Source organism: Schistocerca cancellata, chromosome 6 (assembly GCF_023864275.1).
Source record: "Schistocerca cancellata isolate TAMUIC-IGC-003103 chromosome 6, iqSchCanc2.1, whole genome shotgun sequence".
Classification (NCBI taxonomy): Eukaryota; Metazoa; Arthropoda; class Insecta; order Orthoptera; family Acrididae; genus Schistocerca; species Schistocerca cancellata.
Genome location: NC_064631.1, coordinates 227,183,476 through 227,205,177, shown reverse-complemented (window position 1 = coordinate 227,205,177; position 21,702 = coordinate 227,183,476). Strand labels below are relative to the sequence as shown.

At 45.8% G+C, this 21,702-nt stretch overlaps 1 protein-coding gene across 1 annotated transcript in view; it reads left to right on the top strand.

The window, feature by feature from the left end:
* The window catches only part of LOC126088259 (protein dead ringer-like), a 482,246-nt gene that overhangs the window by 288,716 nt on the left and 171,828 nt on the right, over nucleotides 1-21,702 (top strand). The gene's annotated exons all lie outside the window — the stretch shown is intronic.

Genomic DNA, 21,702 nt, shown 5'->3' with positions numbered 1-21,702 from the left:
TAGATCTTGGTTTTGGGTTTTTTTCTGTCAGTGTATCTCGTGAGAAATTACTTTGAAATGTCAAAAAACCTGCTTTCAGGGCGGAAAGTGCGAATGTTTTTAAGTCTCTGCGTCTCGATCACGCTGAGATTAAGAATATAACAATAGGTTAGCAACAAGTCGCACACATGCTTACAAACATTGATTGTACCACCGCTCCGTACGGGAATGGGACAGAAAGAAACCTTGATGTCCCGTACAATAAACAGTACCTTGTGCCACTAGGTTAATAATGATTCGCAGAGTAGATGTAAACACACTCCACTACCAGCAGTCGTCAGACTGTCTTTGCTGGGTGCTTGGTTGAGTCGAATGTATACCACGTAATCGGTACCACACGAGGCTGTAATGAAGAAAGTTAAGTTTTTGTAACTGCAGCGTTATATGTATTCGATGTTCCACCCTATCCATGACGGCCACAGGAGTCGTGCTTTCGCTCTGTATTGCTTTAAAAAATCCGCCTGTGGAGTTTGAAGGACTAACATGGCGTGAGTCAGTACTGTGACCCTCTTTTCAAGTATAAACATCGATCTGTTATTATTATTCAGTTAATTTTCAAAAACAGATTGCCAACGGATACAGAGCTCTCATCGCCTAATTAAATTCTACGGCGTATTTCAGCCGTTCTTGTTTACTGAACATTGGCGTGCGATAAGGGTAACGAATGGCCACTTGTAGGAATTAATTTACATTTCGTCTGTATTCGTGAAATTTTTCAATTATTAAAGAAACTGTGATATAGCCAACTACAAGTTAATTATTCTCACAAATTTCTCTTCTGCTGTTGGCCTTATAGGTTCAATTTCCTCTATCATACAAAATAGCTGGAACAGCTATTGTCTTTTAGATTGAACCTCCATGTGGTTGTTTGTATCAGTGATGACGCGATTACGGGCTACCGTTGTGAGAAACCAACTTACATCTTCTCGACTTTACGCTCACATCATACTTAGAAGCCAAATGAATGTAGGTTTGTGTTTGTCCGAGACAGGCACCATCTATATAATTTTTATGTTATGATATCTTGTCTCTTAAAGGTAGTTTTCCTTATCAAGAATTAACACGGTTTTACTGTGTCATGCAATTGATAGCTGTAAGCCATCTTCAGACAAATAACAAAAACAGCCTAGCTATTGGCGAAAACTAATTTATTGACTGCTTCGGATTGTAGGTTTCGAACACCTCTTGTTACGTATATTGAAATGAGTAAGACGGAGGGAGGAAGGTAGGCTTGTTTGGTTATTATAAACATTGATTCCCTATCTTTGGAATTTCCCGAGACCAATTTATGCCTCTCTATGCTGTTCCAGTACTCAAGTACGTAGAGGAGGAGGGAAAATAATGGCGTGTTCTTTGTAGATATTCAACAGAATACCTTGCTTTCTACAACATAGAAACCGAACAGCACTGCAATAGTCGAAAGCTTTACGTTAGTGGTTGGTCTAATTAGAATGTGAGTATTAAAATATCAGACTGATAGATTAATGACAACGATTTAGCAGTTCATGCTCTACAGTAGAGCCTTCCGTTGCGTTATCAGATGTTACTAAGTTAACTATAGTCGTGAGTGTACACCATAAAAAACTTGCTCGCACTTATCTTCCACTTCTCTCTGTTATCATTTAGCTGCACAGGGAGGAAGAGATAAGTGTAAAATGTTTCATAATCGATGTAGCTAAGGAAAATTGTAAACTAGGCCTATAGATAGTTACAGTTTTTGTTAGTACACACAGCAACATTGTGCCTTTTGAGTATCCATATATTTGATTGTACGTATCTTCAAATGCACGAGTAGTTCCCAGAAAAAATTATGCACCAATATTTTTCGTTTTGGAACTACATAATTGTTAGAACCAATCAGGAGTAGCTAGACAGGACTGTATAGCCGCGCGCGTTAATAGACTGCTTCCGGGATTAGGGGATACACTGTCCCCGGATCGAATCCGCCCGGCGGTTTAACGATGTGGGTCGGAGAGCCGGTGATTTTTCGGGGGTTTCCCACATCTCGCTAAGTGAATAGTGAGGTGGTATGGGGATAACAATAGACGCTGATGTGGGATACAACAAATCCTGATTTCTGTACGAGGAGGTGGGGGGGGGGGGGGGTGATATGAAGCATATTCGTCCACCCTCTACCATAAGACTTGCAAATTGAAGAATGAACATGCCGCCCCTGTGAAGATACGAGATGAAGGCCAGGAATAAGGAGGAGGATGAGGACTAACTAATGTTCGAACTCAGGTCAGTGTTGAAGTAACTAATTATATACGATGGCGTCCTGGAAAGTAATGTCTCCACTTTTTTTTAATTTGAAAACTCTTAACGCTATTTAAATAAAAGAAATGTTATTAACATGCTACATCTTAATTCTTCATGTCTACATATTTGCAGCCCTCTGCCGCTACAGGTCTCGTATAGTGACTTATACCATGGTGATATGTAACGTAACTATGTTGTTGCATTAGAAAGAGCGTGCTGTAACCGAGTTTCGAATTCGAAGAGTTCGCCCAAACATTGAGCATGCTCTCCTTCAACATGATAATGCCAGAGCACACACGAGCGCCATGACATCTACAACAGTTAGGCGGATGGATCATCTTTCATACCGTCCCGACCTGGCCCCAACCGATTTTCATCTGTTTCCAAAACTTAACGAACAACTTCGAGGACTTCACTTTGATAGCGATGAAGCGGCGCAAGCAGAAGTGAGGTTGTGCCTACGACAATAAAGTCAAACATTCTACAGTGACGATATCAAGAAACTGGTGTCTCGTCGGGAGAAATGTATTCGTCTCCAGCGTGAAATACTTTGAGAAATAAGTATGTAGACATGAAGAATAAAGACGTAGAATTTTAATAACGTTTGTTTTATTTAAAAATCTTGAAGAATTTTCTCATAAAACATCCGGAGGCATAACTTTTCTGCATGCCCTCGTAATAATGGAGGGAACTAAGCCTTTTTTTTGTGTTTGCCTTAATTCACGATTTCTTTTGTAGAACCACAGCATTGAAGCGATGTTTCTGTGGCCTGTGTTTGATACATGGGCGATTTACCTGGAAGGGCATGGTAAACGCTTATGCCTCATTCGTTTTAGTGAGCAGAGGCTGTAAACCAGGGTCATCGGTCATATTGCCAGCTATAAAAACTTCAGCGCCATTTACCTTGACTTAAAGTGTGTGTGTGTGTGTGTGTGTGTGTGTGTGTGTGTGTGTGTGTGTGTGTGACGAACTTATGTTATGATAACTACGCACTGCAGCGTAATAATTCTCCAGGCTTTACTGCTGCATCACTCAATACTCGATTCTGAATCCCTGCTGAGAAATCCAAGCTCGCGTTGGTCTCTGACGCAGAGATAGCATAAATCTGAATTTTGCTGCAGCTGGATGAATTTTTATACAAAGCATTTTTCTCCGCATTCGATACTACACGAATTAATTCTTAGCTTGATGAGTGTTCAGATGGATTTATGTTCATTTAAACGACCAAGCACTACATAACTAAACTCTTACCCCGTTTTTTTTTTTTTTGTCAGCTGCTTGCACATAATCGTGCGATTTGTTCACCGCTACTGGGAACATAAACTTCTATCGAGGACCATCTTCAAGAAGAAGCTTTGAAGCTATTACAGCGCGTGTGGTGTGTACCTGCGCATACGTTTGTTGTCTTCCGCGGGTTACAAAGACTGCAGTTTCATGGAAGGAAAGTTTTCTTGTTGCGGCTCACGAAGCAAATTAGTTTTAGAAGTTACGGCGTGAGTAGTGTCCTGTTTTATCATTCGTCTACAATGCCTCTGAACTACTCCGTAACAAATTGGAGTACTCAGTTTTGCGCGTAGCACAAAGACGTAGAGATGAAACCTACTGGTGACAAATTAAGCTACTGTTTTCGCTATTAAAAGTGAATTTTGTGATACTCATCTCAGTTTTATCCTAGTTCTCAAACAGTAATTCAGTGATCTTGAGAAAATAATTACAGCTCAACTTAGCAGCTGGATATGGAGAAAGGAACTAAGTAATGTTGATGTATTTTCGAATTTCTTTTGCCTATAATTCTACAAGCTTCAGTTATTAAGCGGAATAACAAAAAATGTTATATCAACGGTGCATATTTGTAACGACGGTTCTCGAAGAATTTTTTAGCATTACTTTTCTGGCGTCCGTGCTAATACCGACTTCAGATTTGCTTCAGATAAGATGCTGGTATCGAATCACGGGCTTATTAGGCGCAAGCCCTCTTCAGGAATGAATGTGAGTCATAAATGTGTGTCCTGCGTAGATGAAGAATGTACTTTTACAGTTGCGAACAAGTGTTGTTGATGCATCCTATAGGTAATTTGGATTACACTTTCTTAAATTAAAACCTCACGTGTCCAAGTTGGCTGAGTGAATTAATATCGAAACCAATACCCAAACGAATAAATGGAAAAGTTATTACACATAAACTGAATACGATCAGTCTCGAACTTTCAATTTTGGTGCATGTTTCAGGTAGATTATTACATTAATTCACTTGACGTTCATAGCATTTGACTAGTACGAAAGTAGTTATGCTTCAAGAAGTAAACTGAATCAGTTATTTAAAGTTACTCGGAGTGCTAGACATTAAACAACCAAATTGTGCACGTAGACTCTAATGCGGAAAATTCCATCAGTATGTGACATACTCTAAAGACATAAGGGATAAGAACCGAAAAGGCTAAAAAAACCACTTGCTGTAACACGCTGTCGTTACGGTCGTGAATAATGAATATTAAAAGAGAGGCGGAATTTCTAGTTTAGGGTGTCACAAGAAGTGGACATGTGGACTGGATATCTGGAATTTGGGGGAAGTCTTACGTTTGATGGAGTAAGAAGAGCCGGCCGGTGTGGCCAAGCGGTTCTAGGCGCTTCAGTCTGGAACCGCGCGACCGCTACGGTTAGAGGTTCGAATAAAAAAAAATGGTTCAAATGGCTCTGACCACTATGGGACTTAACATCTGAGGTCACCAGTCCCCTAGAACTCAGAACTACTTAAACCTAACTAACCTAAGGACATCACACACATCCATGCCCGATGCAGGACTCGAACCTGCGACCGTAGCAGTCGCGCGGTTCCGGACTGAAGAGCCTACAACCGCTCGGCCAACGCGGCCGGCCAGGTTCGAGTCCTGCCCCGGGCATGGATGAGTGTGATGTCGTTAAGTTTAAGTAGTTCTAAGTTCTAGGGGACTGGTGACCTCAGATGTTGAGTCTCATAGTACTCAGAGCCATTTGAACCATTTTTGAAGAAGAAGAGCAAGAGACACTATCTCCCTTTATTCTGTACTTGATATCGAGCTAATAGCATATCACTGACTGAGCGTATAAATTGTTTATACAGTGCATGCAGTACTCCTAAGTGAACCACATGTGATGGTACAAATTTTTATTTGTGGTACACCCATGACTGGCCTGCAACATGTTCGTTCTAAACCTACCTACCCCAGTTGCAAAATACTTTTATTGTCCGAGGTCTTACACGACGTAAGTCGCTATAAAAAATGGTTCTAACGGCTCTGAGCACTATGGGACTTAACATCTAAGGTCACCAGTCCCCTAGAACTTAAAACTACTTAAACCTAACTAACCTAAGGACATCACACACGTCCATGCCCGAGGCAGGATTCGAACCTGCGACCGTCGCAGTCTCGCGGTTCCGGACTGCAGCGCCTAGAACCGCAAGGCCACCGCGGCCGTCTAAGTCGCTATACCCTACAGCGGTTTCGGGGTCTTAGCCTCAACATCATGTCCTCTGAAAACTAACAGTAGTAGAATATATGACGGCGATGCGCTATGGATAAAGAGGAACACGGTATCCAATGGGAACATATTTTTCTTTTCATGTAGATGCTGTATTCGTAATTATTAATCGTATACTTCATCCTCAGGTCACCAAACGGCATTACGATCTGTTGCTTCCCTCGTCGCCCCTTCCGCAAGAGCCTGCTCGCAGCGTCATCTGCGGCCTTTAATAGGCACATCTCCGTGCTGGCTACCTAGGGTGCGGCGCGGCGCGGGGGTAAGCGCCTAACAAGGACCCAACAGGCTGTCCGCCGGCCGCCGGCCGTGTGATAAACGCCCGGACAAACGCTATTAGATGGACCCTGATTTATTCCCAGGGTGGGCTCTCTCGTCTGTTTAAAAATTTGTAATTACCGCGCGGTGCGGGCGCGAACAGCCTGTGGCGGGTCGCGAGCGCCGGGACAGCTACGCACAGCCCAACTGCAGCACTGCCGCTCTGCCGCTATATCCAGCGCCTGCTGGGGGGTGTGGTCGCGGCGCAGCCAAGGCGGAGGCGATACATGTGAACTGCGAGTCAACACGTAACATTGTCACCATTTGAAATGATCCTTTCCTCATTGTATACGAAGAACAAAATGACGCTACACACGCGATTCTTTTACATGACTGCCAAGAAATCGTCCCATCTCTTGTATTCGTGTGTCCGTCACCTTATTTCATAAAGGCTGACATGTTCCGCTCTGGCCTTTTATTGTGGCGTCGTTGCCATCGATGACACCGCAGTCTCCGCCCAACGACCGTTGTTAGAGAGCATCGGGAGATTTCGATGAATGCCGGTCGCTGCAGCCAGTTATGCGCGTCCGCTCAGTCTGTCGCTACCGGCTGCCGACTAGAGCGACTTCTGCAACTGGCGGTAGACAGGGCCAGTTCTCCCCCATCTAGTGAGCAGATTACGTGGCTTCATCGTATTACTACCGTGTTGCTGAGTACTGATGACTCTTGCTGTGTACATCAGAATACACTGAGGTGACAAAAGTGATATACAGGGTGTTACAAAAGGTACTGCCAAACTTTCAGGAAACATTCCTCACACACAAAGAAAATATTATGTTGACATGTGTCCGGAAACGCTTGCTTTCCATGTTAGAGCTAATTTTATTACTTCTCTTCAAATCACATTAATCATGGAATTGAAACACACAGCAACAGAACGTACCAGTGTGACTTCAAACGCTTTGTTACAGGAAATGTTCAAAATGTCCTCCGTTAGCGAGGATACATGCATCCACCCTCCGTCGCATGAAATCCCTGATGCGCTGATGCAGCCCTGGAGAATGGCGTATTGTATCACAGCCGTCCACAATACGAGCACGAAGAGTGTCTACATTTGGTACCGGGGTTGCGTAGACAAGAGCTTTCAAATGCCCCCATAAATGAAAGTCAAGAGGGTTTAGGTCAGGAGAGGGTGGATGCCATGGAATTGGTCCGCCTCTACCAATCCATCGGTCACCGAATCTGTTGAGAAGCGTACGAACGCTTCGACTGAAATGTGCAGGAGCTCCATCGTGCATGAACCACATGTTGTGTCGTACTTGTAAAGGCACATGTTCTAGCAGCACAGGTAGAGTATCCCGTATGAAATCATGATAACATACTCCATTGAGCGTAATTGGAAGTACATACTGACGAAACTAAAATGAGCTCTGACATGGAAATTAAGCGTTTCGGGACACGTGTCCACATAACATCTTTTCTTTATTTGTGTGTGAGGAATGTTTCCTGAAAGTTTGGCCGTACCTTTTTGTAACACCCTGTATACAGCATTGCGTACACAAGGTATAAAAGGGCAGTGCAGTGGCGGAGATTTAATTTGTGCTCAGGTGATTCGTGTGAAAATGTTTCCGACGTGGTTGTGGCCGCCCGACGGGAATTAAAAGATTTTGAACGCGGCATAGTAGTATAAACTATGCTCTGGGGGAATTCCGTAGGTATTCCGAGATCCCCAGTCTCAAGAGTGTACCGAGAATACCAAATTTCAGGCATTACCTCTTACCACCGACAACGCAGCGGCGGAGGGACGGCCTTCACTTAATCGAGGGCAGTGGCAGAATTGTCAGTGCTAACAGAGAAGCAACACTGCATGAAATAAACGTAGAAATCAACGTGGGACGTACGACGAACGTATTTGTTATGACTGTGCGGCGAAATGTGGCTTAATGGGCTACGGCAGCAGACAACCGACGCAAGTGCCTTTGCTAACACTAAAACCCCTGCATCTCCTCTCCATATCGTTGGACGCTAGACGACTGGAAAAACTAGCCTGGTCAGATAGGTCCAGATTTCAGTTGGTATAACTGATGGTAAGGTTCGATTGTGGCACAGACCTCACGAACTCATGGAACCAAGTCGCAGCGTGACACTGTGCAAGCTGGTGGTGGTTCCATAATGGTGTGGGCTATGTTTACATGGATCATTGACTGGAAATCGTTATGTTCGGCTACCTAGAAACCATTTCCTGCCATTCATGTTCCCAAACAACGGTGAAATTTTTATGGAAGACAATGCGCTACGTTACCAGGCCACAGTTGTTCGCTATTGGTTTGAAGAACATTCTGGACAGTTCGAGCGAATGGTTTGGCAGCCGAGATCGGCCGACATGAATCCCATCGAACATTTATGGGACATAATCGAGAGATCTGTTCGTATACAACATCCTGCACCAGCAGCACTTTCGCAATTGTGGACGGCTATAGATTCAACATGGCTCAATATTTCTGCAGGGGGACTTTCAACGACTTGTTTCTGAACTACACCGGGCGCAAGGATGTCCGACACGATATCAGGAGACATCCCATGACTTTCGTCGCCTCATTGTTGTAGACCTAATACTTCCTGTGCCTGAATGTTGTGAGATGATTCACTGGAGTAATTTCTCTCTTGTGTTTGAAGAGGAGCAAGGTTGCAGTAATCCATGTTGAATCAATGGAAACGTACGGCAACAATGCACCATCATATGGCACAGTGGTTAGGTGATGCAGGCTTCCAGCTCCAGCGTGGTCTAACGAGTTTCTGTGCCAAAGAAAGAAGTGGCAGGCCATCTCTCTTTAAAGAACCGGAAATCGCAAGGGAAATGGTGGTCCTAGTGCTCGAAGGCTGGCGTAACACAGTCGAGAGGAGAGGAGGAAAAAAATGAACATCAGTCGATGATCAATGTTGCTGCATGATGCACGACATTTTGAACATGACGTAGGTCGCTGCTGTTGGGATCCCCGGCTGTTCAGAAACGTTTCGAGATGCGAGACGAAGTGAGGCAGCAGGGGAAACGTTGTAGCACTGGTCGGACAATCCAAATTATTTCTTTAGCCGCCTAATCACTATGACCACTGGACGAAGAAGCAGCGTAAGCAACGGAAACACGTGGATTCAGCACTCCCAAAAAGGGCAAGCAGGTGATGAGTGTTTTTTTGGGACTGCACGACTTAGTGCCAATAAATTATGCTCGTAAGAAGCGTAACATCATACAAACATGGTAACGGAAGCTCCTGACGACGTTGTGGATGACTGTCATGACGAAGTCTCACGGAAAGCTGTTCAAACCAATGTGTTTACTAGACGATAACAAGCCATTTCGTTTTGCTCCAAACACAGTCACACATGTTGCTTCTATTGGCTATCCGATTTGCTGCCCCTCCGTATTCTCTTGAGATGTACTCATATCACTGGCGTCGATCTGCGGTAAGACTGGAACGTACGCTTTGTTGTACCGCCTGAGTTGTGTGACTGGATTCGTAATTTCCTGTCAGAAAGGTCACGGCTTGTAGTAATCGACGAAATTCATCCATTAAAGCACGAATGATATCTGGCGTTTCCCAAGGAAGTCTTATAGGCCCTCTGCTGTTCCTAATCTTTGTAAACGATTTAGAAGACAATCTAAGCAGTCCTCTTACATTTTTTGCAGATGATCCTGTCATTTACCGTCTAGTAACCTGATCAGAAGATCAAAACCAACTGCGAAATGATTTAGCTTTTGACCCTAAATAATGAAAAGTGTGAGGTCATCCACATGATTATTAAAAGGAACCCTTATATTTCGGTTACAGAATTCAACTAAACACCTGGGGATTACAATTACAAAAGACTTAAGTTGTATCGATGACATAGATAATTTCCTGGGGGAGGCGAACCAAATACAGCGTTTTATTGGCAGAACACTTAGGAAGTTGCAACAGATTCACTAGAGAGACTGCTTACACTACGCTTGTCCATCCTCTGCTAGAGTATTGCTGTGCGGTATAGAATGCGTGCCAGAGAGGATGACAGAGGACATCGAAAAAGTTTAAAGAAAGGCAGGTCGTTTTGCTCTACCGCGAAATATGGCAGGGACTGTCACGGATGTAATACCCGAAATGGTATGGCAATCTTTAAAACAATGGCTTTTTCGTTGCGGCGAGACCTTTTACGTCATTTTCACGGCATTCACCTCCGAATACGAAGATATGCTGTTGGCGCTCACCTACATAGAAATCATCGTTGTAATACAATAAGAGAAATCAGAGCTCTCACGAAGAGATTTAAGTGTTCGTCTTTCCCGAGCTGTTAGAGAGTGGAACGGTAGAGAAATAGCTTGAAGGTGGTTCGATAAACCGTCTTACAAATACTTAAGCGTTAATTGCAGAGTAGTCATGCAGCTCTAGATGTAGAGATTCGCACCCAGCGACTTTTCTCTTTCCTCGGATGAAGAAACATTTCCAGAATGACAGCGTGATTATTTTCGAATTGGAAAGATTCGTGAAAAGCCAAAATGCAGATTTATACAACCAAGGTCTCTTCAGAGTCATCCACTAGTGGCAAAAAGTTTTTCACAGTCCAGGGTGAATACGTGTAAGACTACCAAGTTTGGTGGTCGCAGCTTTTCTCGAGGTGATAATTAAAACATTAGTATTCATTTATTTACCCTAGTCCAAAGAACACTAAAACACAATACAATAAAAACTACGAGTACAATCTAATATTAATTACAAAGAATTTCACACTTCATGAGTTCAATGTCCAGCACCCAAAATGGCCCGGTCATTCGCTGAAAAAAAGCCTTCCACGTCACAGAGTTCGCTCAGGTCACTGCAGCGCCCTGCCTTGCCCCACATTCAAAAAATTCATAATCACTGATACTGCACTTCTCCAAGTTATTCTTGCACCTTGTCACCCCTGCTCTCAAATTGTCGAGTCTTCCAAGTCACACATTGGAAGCGGCTGCCAGATGGTAGCTTCTTTGCTGACGACAATCCTCCGGAAGACTTTGTTCGCCACAGGTCAGCACGGTGGGCTTCTGATGAACTTGGAATTGTTGCTGTTGTAAGCAGGAAGCTTTTTGCTGAATTTCAGTCGTGGTGGATAGGCGTGAGTTCCGAACAATGGATGTCTTGAACCTTTTTAGTGCTTCTTCATTTCATTCTCAGCTTCTACTTGTCTTCTTACATCTGGAAGTGCTACTGACATGAGTAGAAATATCTTGTTAACTGGGGTGGTGTTAGCATTGTCAAAGGGTATCTGTCTGTCTCACGAAGAGCAACGTCAACTTGGTTAGCACGTGCAGAGTTCCCCCAGACCGATGCGGCGTACTCGGCAGCAGAGAAACACAGAGCAAGTGCGGGTGTGCGGAGGACGCTGGGCTGCGCTCCCCGTGTGGTGTCTGTCAGCTGGCAGAGGAGCTTGTTCCTGGTGAATACCCTTCTGCCTGGTGTCTACACATCGTCGTTTGTAGGTTAACCCATGATCCAACTTTAATCCTAGGGAGTGTCACAGTGATTTAGAATGCATCCTTTGCAGGTGACTTTCAGATTTTATGGTGGCACCTCGTGTAAATCGTACATAGCGATGCGACCCCCCTGCAGATGGCGACACAGTTGATGATGATGATGTTTGGTTTGGGGGGGGGGTTCATCAGTGCCCGTACGAAGTCCCAATTATCACACAGTCCAATTTTGTCACATTTCAATCTAACCACTGTCACGAATGATGCTGGTGATGATGAGATGATGAAGAAAACACAAAAACCTAGTCCCCGGGCAGAGAAAATCCCCAGTCTGGCCGGGAATGGAACCCGGAACGCCGTGATCCAGTGGCAGCAACGCTACCCACTAGACCACGAGCTGCGGACGGCGACACAGTGGTGATTGCATTAAACGAGGCCATTGTGCAGCGGATATTCCGAAGTTTCGCCATGCAGTGGAAGAGTTTGTCATGGGATGGGGATGGCAGACGCAGACGTGGAGGCGGAGGCGCAGTGCGGCGATGACGCGAGCGGAGCGGCGCGCCGTGTGCCTTGCTTGCTGCGCCGTGTTGCGTGCGCGTCCGGCGGGCGTGGCCGGCGCCCCCTAGGGGCGCGGTAATTGCCGCCCCAATATACCGATTACCGGCGCTGTCCGGCTGCGCACTTTATGGCCGCGCGCCAGATTGCATCGCCCATCGCGCTCCAATAGAAATCATCGGCTCTGCCTCTGCCCGCGCGCGGTGACGCCCAGTTCACGGCTCCGACAACGGCGCAAGCCTGCAGTGCCCGAGCTTAGGTAGACCAGCCTAGCATCCGAAGGGCACTTCCTGTGCTAACGACACAGCTCTCTGTGTTCACTTCTCTCCGCGACTATTCTACAAATACACTCCTGGAAATTGAAATAAGAACACCGTGAATTCATTGTCCCAGGAAGGTGAAACTTTATTGACACATTCCTGGGGTCAGATACATCACATGATCACACTGACAGAACCACAGGCACATAGACACAGGCAACAGAGCATGCATAATGTCGGCACTAGTACAGTGTATATCCACCTTTCGCAGCAATGCAGGCTGCTATTCTCCCATGGAGACGATCGTAGAGATGCTGGATGTAGTCCTGTGGAACGGCTTGCCATGCCATTTCCACCTGGCGCCTCAGTTGGACCAGCGTTCGTGCTGGACGTGCAGACCGCGTGAGACGACGCTTCATCCAGTCCCAAACATGTTCAATGGGGGACAGATCCGGAGATCTTGCTGGCCAGGGTAGTTGACTTACACCTTCTAGAGCACGTTGGGTGGCACGGGATACATGCGGACGTGCATTGTCCTGTTGGAACAGCAAGTTCCCTTGCCGGTCTAGGAATGGTAGAACAATGGGTTCGATGACGGTTTGGATGTACCGTGCACTATTCAGTGTCCCCTCGACGATCACCAGTGGTGTACGGCCAGTGTAGGAGATCGCTCCCCACACCATGATGCCGGGTGTTGGCCCTGTGTGCCTCGGTCGTATGCAGTCCTGATTGTGGCGCTCACCTGCACGGCGCCAAACACGCATACGACCATCATTGGCACCAAGGCAGAATCGACTCTCATCGCTGAAGACGACACGTCTCCATTCGTCCCTCCATTCACGCCTGTCGCGACACCACTGGAGGCGGGCTGCACGATGTTGGGGCGTGAGCGGAAGATGGCCTAACGGTGTGCGGGACCGTAGCCCAGCTTCATGGAGACGGTTGCGAATGGTCCTCGCCGATACCCCAGGAGCAACAGTGTCCCTAATTTGCTGGGAAGTGGCGGTGCGGTCCCCTACGGCACTGCGTAGGATCCTACGGTCTTGGCGTGCATCCGTGCGTCGCTGCGGTCCGGTCCCAGGTCGACGGGCACGTGCACCTTCCGCCGACCACTGGCGACAACATCGATGTACTGTGGAGACCTCACGCCCCACGTGTTGAGCAATTCGGCGGTACGTCCACCCGGCCTACCGCATGCCCACTATACGCCCTCGCTCAAAGTCCGTCAACTGCACATATGGTTCACGTCCACGCTGTCGCGGCATGCTACCAGTGTTAAAGACTGCGATGGAGCTCCGTATGCCACGGCAAACTGGCATGCTGCGCAGCTAGCGCCATTCGACGGCCAACACCGCGGTTCCTGGTGTGTCCGCTGTGCCGTGCGTGTGATCATTGCTTGTACAGCCCTCTCGCAGTGTCCGGAGCAAGTATGGTGGGTCTGACACACCGGTGTCAATGTGTTCTTTTTTCCATTTCCAGGAGTGTAGTTATACACTGTGCTCTAAATTTCCCTTACAAATATACAGGGTGTTACAAAAAGGTACTGCCAAACTTTCTGGAAACATTCCTCACACACAAAGAAAGAAAATTTGTTACGTGGTCATGTGTCCGGAAACGCTTACTTTCCATGTTAGAGCTCATTTTATTACTTCTCTTCAAATCACATTAATCATGGAATGCAAACACACAGCAACAGAACGTACCAGTGTGACTTCAAACGCTTTGTTACAGGAAATGTTCAAAATGTCCTCCGTTAGCGAGGATACATGCATCCACCCTCCGTCGTATGAAATCCCTGATGCGCTGATGCAGCCCTGGAGAATGGCGTATTGTATCACAGCCGTCCACAATACGAGCACGAAGAGTGTCTACATTTGGTACCGGGGTTGCGTAGACAAGAGCTTTCAAATGCTCCCATAAATGAAAGTCAAGAGGGTTTAGGTCAGGAGAGGGTGGATGCCATGGAATTGGTCCGCCTCTACCAATCCATCGGTCACCGAATCTGTTGTTGAGAAGCGTACGAACACTTCGACTGAAATGGGCAGGAGCTCCATCGTGCATGAACCACGTGTTGTGTCGTACTTGTAAAGGCACATGTTCCAGCAGCACAGGTAGAGTATCCCGTATGAAATCATGATAACGTGCTCCATTGAGCGTAGGTGGAAGAACATGGGGCCCAATCAAGACATCACAAAGAATGCCTGCCCAAACGTTCACAGAAAATCTGTGTTGATGACGTGATTGCACAATTGCGTGCGGAATCTCGTCAGCCCACACATGTTGATTGTGAAAATTTACAATTTGATCACGTTGGAATGAAGCCTCATCCTAAAGGAAACATTTGCACTGAAATGAGAATTGACACATTGTTGGATGAACCATTCGCAGAAGTGTACCCGTGGAGGCCAATCAGCTGCTCATAGTGCCATCACACGCTGTACATGGTACGGAAACAACTGGTTCTCCCGTGCTAATCCATACATCAAATGGGCATCTGCCAACTCCGCATTTGTAAACATTGCACTGACTGCAAAACCATGTTCGTGATGAACACTAACCTGTTGATGCTACGTACTGATGTGCTTGATGCTAGTACTGTAGAGCAATGAGTCGCATATGTCAACACAAGCACCGAAGTCAACGTTACCTTCCTTCAATTGGGCCAACTGGCGGTGAATCGAGGAAGAACAGGACATACTGACGAAACTAAAATGAGCTCTAGCATGGAAATTAAGCGTTTCCGGACACATATCCACATAACATCTTTTCTTTATTTGTGTGTGAGGAATGTTTCCTGAAAGTTTGGCCGTACCTTTTTGTAACACCCTGTATAGGACGTGTAGGGGCAGCTAAGCAGATAATATTTTGAATTGGAACCCATGTTCGGAACCGTACCGTTTCCATGCTACAACCATTCGAAAAGATGTCGGTAATGCGACCACTTCTATAGGTAAAGGAAACTTAATAGTTTTTCACAAAAACTGTTGTTTACACTGAAACCATTTCTGCCCTTTTCAAAGGAGGGTTAGCATTCTAATCCACTAGAAGTAAGGTTTGATGTGACGACCACCAAGTTCGGTGCGTATATTGTACCTACGAATAATGTTGTAGTACACACGCTCTAATATTATTGGTATCCCTGCAGCGACCAGAACTGCCCCACGGGGGTAGCCGCGCGGTCTTGGGCGCCATGTCACAGTTCGCGCGGCTCTCCCCGTCGGTGGTTCGAGTCCTCCCTCGGGCATGGGTGTGTGTATTGTCCTTAGAGTAAGTTAGTTTAAGTTAGGTTAAGTTGTGTGTAAGCCTAGGGACCGATGACCTCAGCAGTTTGGTCTCATAGGAACTTACCACCACCACCACCACCAACTAGAACGCGTGCCATCAAATTACCTGTCTCTACAGAAGTGTCACAAAACGAACTCCTCATTCGATCCCAGAGGAAAAAGTCTAATGGAGTCAAATCCGGTGATCGCCGAGACGATGCAACTGGACCACTTCTGGCTATCCCCCCGTGTCCGAATCATTGGCCAGATGTTCCCGTACACGACATCAAAAGTGAGTGTATGGGCCGTCATGCTGCAACCACATGTCTTATGGACGTTCAGTGCCACACCGGCCAACAACACCACTGCTTGTAGGAATGTCGAGTAGGAAGGACCTGTGAGCTTGGGAGAAAGCATGTACAGCCCACTCACATGACCATCCAGAATACCTGTCCACACGTTGATACCAAATTTGTATTGGAATCCCTGGACAAGCGTAGTATATTAGTTTTCGTCTGCCCTGATATGACAGCTTCGAGAATGCGTCTTGGAAATACTAGGGGAATACGCAGAAACTGAGTACAGAACACAACTGGTGAGGCAAAATCGGCCAGCATTAGTGACTGTATCCTTTGGAGACCGAAAAGGATGTAGTTCTCCGTCACACAGAATATACCAGTCGGTGCTGGGAGCAGCATCCACTGCACGCGCAGTTGCTCGCGTGCTCGTTGACGGTTTCTCTTCAACGTGATCAGGGCAGCCTCTTCCAGTCCGGGTGTGCGGCCTATCCTCGGAGCGCTACAGTCAAGCCTGCTGTCTGTGAAAATACCCCTTCCTCGAAGCCGCCGCGTAACTGTGGCGAGAAGGGTATGCGATGGAGTTTGACGCTGTGGATAAAGGTCTTCATAAAGGTGACGTGCAGCTCTTCCAGTGCCGTGAGCTTCGCTATACAGATGGGTCATGTCTTTGTTTCTGCAAACGTTTATCAACTATGTTACTCTAAAATCCACAAGATACGTGAATGAGGATGTTACCAGGTGAGAGAGTAGGATAAACGTCAAATGACATCAGCCAATCCGACATAAGCATCCCCCCCCCTTTCCTCCACCATGACTACCCTGTTGCATACCTACCTAGCAATCACGTTATCAAACGGGTATAGCACGAAAACGATGCGTTTTGGGTATGGATTCCGGTTCAAAATGTTGTCTACTTAGTCCGCTCTACAAGTCCTAGATGTTTATAAGGGGAATTTTAGAGCAGCTTGTGTAACTAGGCATCTAGGCATCTTGTTTTAACAGAAACTTTTGATTGTTTGGTCCACATAACTAACGGATCAGTTAGAACGTAGGTGTAATAGGGGGGGGGGGGGGGAAACGTTGTCGATCCTTACATATGTAGAAAACTGGTAGCAAGACGTATTCCAGTATCAACAGAAGGGAACAAACACCACGACGACGACGACGACAGTGATAATGACGACGACAGTGATAATGACGACGACAGTGATAATGACGACGACAGTGATAATGACGACGACAGTGATAATGACGACGACAGTGATAATGACGACGACAGTGATAATGACGACGACAGTGATAATGACGACGACAGTGATAATGACGACGGATTTAGGGCGCTCAAAAACAAATTAATCAGCTCTCTTACTGAATATCGACATACATATCTCGTGGTTTGAACAATATTTGATTGTACAAGCGAAATTGCTGCGATGATTCCACAGGAACACGTATTAGTGGAGTTCTTCATAGAGTCTAGCTATATCTACGTAATTGTGTGGTTCATATGCATTAAATTCTACGTTCAAAATCTCTTAGAGATACACCACTGCCTATTATGTAAGTGACTGACCATCTAAACAAAACAAAAAAAAAAAAGAAAAGAAAAGAAAATAGGAGCCGAACCATACACTCGGATCTCACTGACTTCTTCTCCCCAACACTTCAAATTCTAAAATACGCGTTACACTGTTACCGTTGTCAGCTATGATGACTGCAGAAGGTTGCCCTTACGTCAGCATATGAAACGCACGTGTACCGAAAGTGATATTCTGAAGATTCATATCCCGTCGGAGGAGAAAACTGTGTCAATGGGCAATGTCTATTTTTAACCAGGCGAGTATTACTTCCTCCTGTTGGGGCATAGGGTAGGGGGAAGGGTGCTACAGGGTCTTTCGTGGGTCCACCGGTATCTGATATACACGAATAACCTGCCGCAGAATGTGAGAAATTAATCAAAAAACTTTTGATTCTCAAAAGACGCAAGTCTTCCTACGAAATACGTGGAATATACCGTAAATTTTAAAACAGTCACAATAGTGGGTAATAGTCGCGCGAAACTACAAAATACAGAACATACGCTTGCTAAACAGAAGTAACAACAAAATGACATTATTATCACAAAATGATCCAGTAATCTATAAAGTAGAACGTTTCAAGTTAGTGGGACTGAATACGTACCAAAGATTTTCTGAGAACTATTCAATCAGGATCTCACGCCGAAACTGATCTCTTGTCTTCAGTGTTACTCAAACTAAGCTAAAGGTTGTTTATTTATGTTCTTTGGCAAAATACAGGGTTATGAGCCAGCCAATTATGGTAGTGCCTAATTTGCTGCTGTTACTCCTGCTGCCGGCCGGAGTGGCCGTGGGGTTCTAGGCGCTACAGTCTGGAACCGCGCGACCGCTACGGTCGCAGGTTCGAATCCTTCCTCGGGCATGGATGTGTGTGATGTCCTTAGGTTAGTTGGGTTTAAGTAGTTCTAAGTTCTGGGGGACTGATGACAATAGTAGTTAAGTCCCATAGTGCTCAGAGCCATTTGAACCACTTTTTTTTTGCTACTATCGAACATTTCTACAACTCCTGTTTCTTCTTCTATCACATCAGACGAATCTTCCCCTTCCTGGAGGCCTTCAGTGTACTTTTCCCAGCTATCCGCTCTCTCCTCCGCATTTAAAAATGGTTCAAATGGCTCTGAGCACTATAGGACTTAACTTCTAAGGTCATCAGTCCCCAAGAACTTAGAACTACTTAAACCTAACTAACCTAAAGACATCACACACATCCATGCCCGAGGCAGGATTCCAACCTGCGACCATAGCGGTCGTGCGGTTTCAGACTGTAGCGCCTAGAACCGCTCGGCCAGCCTGGCCGGCCTCCGCATTTAACAATGGAATTCCCGTTGTACTCCTAATGTCACCACCCTTGCTTTTAATTTCACCAAAGATTGTTTTGACTTTCCTATATGCTGAGTCAGCTCTTCCAATTTCTTCACATTTTCCAAACTTACATGACGTAAAGCCACGGTATTTATTTCTGTGGGGTTCTGTGTCCTTAACACCTGCACAGGAGGCAGCACGCAGTTTTGCAGGTGTGTTACAGACTACTCTGACTGCAGACTGATACCAGTATTCCGGCGGGAATCCATTGCGTGACTACACGAAATAATTTGTATAAGATGTTTTGAACGTTCATAAAATGCAATAAATACATCAGTTGATACGAAGCTTTAACATATACTGTGTAAATGGGAAAATGACTCGAATTCATTTCTAGTTATTGTTCCAGTGAGATTCCTGTATACTTTCGACTGTTCGACTTTTATTTTAATCAGAAGCGAAGTTTACTGGACATCCGTAAATATAGATTGATCAGTAGGTACTTTTGGGCCGCTTCCTAGTTAACTTTCCCATAAAGCTCCATCTGAGACTACTACTGACTCAGCGATCCGGCTGCACTGGTCCCACCAGCAGTAGCAGCGAACGCGTTTGTTGCACAGCCGACGTCAAGACCAATTTGGAGGATGGCAGTCGTAGAAAAACAGGTTCGCCGCCCCGAAGCTGTTACGAAGCGCTGTTACTGAGCACCACCCACCTGGCGCAGCAACGTTGTCAGCGTCACGGGTGGTCATCTTGCAAGAGGATAATGTTTTCTAGTGGCGTGACAGCGGCAGCAACAGCGAACGAGGCCGTTGCGTTACGGCGTATCGTGCCGTGGGCCCGGATGGCTCCCAATCCCTCATGCGCGAGTCCTCATTGGGATCACCCCCACTGTGCTCCGAAATAAGCCCTTACGCCGTAGATTTCACACGGCACTACCGGGGAGCACAGGTACGGACTGTGCGTACGCCCGCCAGCGAGCGTCGCAATAATGTTCCTTCCGCTGGCGATTTATAATGGCTGTTTCACCTCCTCCGTTTTCTCGTTAGATTTTTCGTTATCTCCCGTATAAAATACAGCGCAATAACTCAAAGATTAATTTTCGGAATCCCCATAAAGTGGTGTGGCTGTTGTAATTGCCTGGCCGTTAGGCGCGCGGCTCTCGCGCCAGCCCCGATATGCTCGCGCTTTAATAACTCTTCCGCTTAATTCGTTGTCAATTTCCCTTCCCGCTCAAGCGCTCGCCCGCTCGCGCGGCCGGGATTAATGAAATGTGTATAACGCGGCCGCGGGCATAATCTGTAGGCTACGGCCTATTACTTACGGGCGCGGCCATTTGTAACTCAGTGTCTGGTTAGCCCGCGGCCGGCTGAAATATTGGGCCCGCACCGTGACAGCGACAAATTAGTCTTTATCAATAAGGGGAGGAGGCACGCCCTCTTGTCTCCAGGCACCGGTACTGTACCGAGGCCGGAAATTGACGAGCACTCCACTCTTGCTTGCAACGCCACTTCGTGAGAATCTCTCTTTCAGGTGATATTCCTCAATACTCTCTCTCTCTCTCTCTCTCTCTCTCTCTCTCTCTCCCTCCCTCTCTGTGTGTGTGTGTGTGTGTGTGTGTGTGTGTGTGTGTGTGTGTGTGTGTCAGCCACGCAGCCTCTTCGGAAAACTTGTTTCGACAGTGGAAGATTAACTCCAAATGCATTCTTAGTAGTGCTAAAATTGTCTAAATCAAATTACACATTAGCGATCGCTATCGTTTCTCGCCTTCCATATATAAACTATCCGAGTTGAGCAAGGAAATTTCTTATTCTTTTCAGGCGAAGCTGTAAAGTTGTGTCTGAGCCGGATTTTAACTGCACACTTCACGATCTGACTGACAGAGCATAAGTGTGTGCATATTCACTATTTGGTGATAAACCTTAATTTTGAACACCTTCTCACAAGTCGTAAGACGAACAAACAGGTAACGTGTCATAAAGTTAACTGATTGAAAATTGCTTCATACATATCAAAGGATGGGAATGAGACAGAAAAGAAACAGTGAGCGGTTTTAACGCAAAGGGGGACATAACAACAATATGCCATAAACGTGGGTACTTTCGTATCGAAAGAAAGAAACGTTTAGCTGGCCACAGAGTACGTAACATGTGTAGGGGTTACTAAGTTAAACAGTATTTATGTAATAATTTGCATACCGCCAGGAGGACGGAAAATGGTAGCTTTATTGTCATTCCAGTACATTTGGTAATTCAATACAGTTACGTATCTCCCCCCCCCCCCCTCCCCCCCGTCCCGGCAAAGTTTTCCTAACTGCATAATTACTGCACCCTAGATGCATTTGAAATTGCTTACCGCAGTGGTGGCTTGGACTGCCTCTACAATTTTTATCCACACCTCCTCTCCCACCCCTCATTTTCCTCCACTGCCGAATTCACAAGTCCTTTAAGCCTCTGGCTGTTCAGCCGCGTCTTGTCTGCGCTGCTCATCATTCGATTCTCACTTCTACTCAAGGCTACACTCCAAACAAATACTTCTCTATAATATTTCCTAACACTTAAATTTGTATCCGATCTTAAAACATTTCTTATTTCCAGGAACTCTTTTTCTCGATATTGGCAACAAAACAGTTTATTTTTGCATCTGCTGTTGTCTGTTAGTTTGGTGCCACAAATAACAGCACCCAGCTATTACTTCTAGTGTCATTTCCTAATTTTCTCAGTCTATCCTGACCTAATTGACCACACTCCATTATCTTCACTTTGTCTCAGCTTATAACGCCTTTTCAACACTCCATCTGTTCCGTCCCAATTATCTTCCATCTCTTTTCCAGTCTCTGACATACTTGCAATACCGCCATCAGAGCTTATGGTTTTTATTTCTTATCCCGGGACC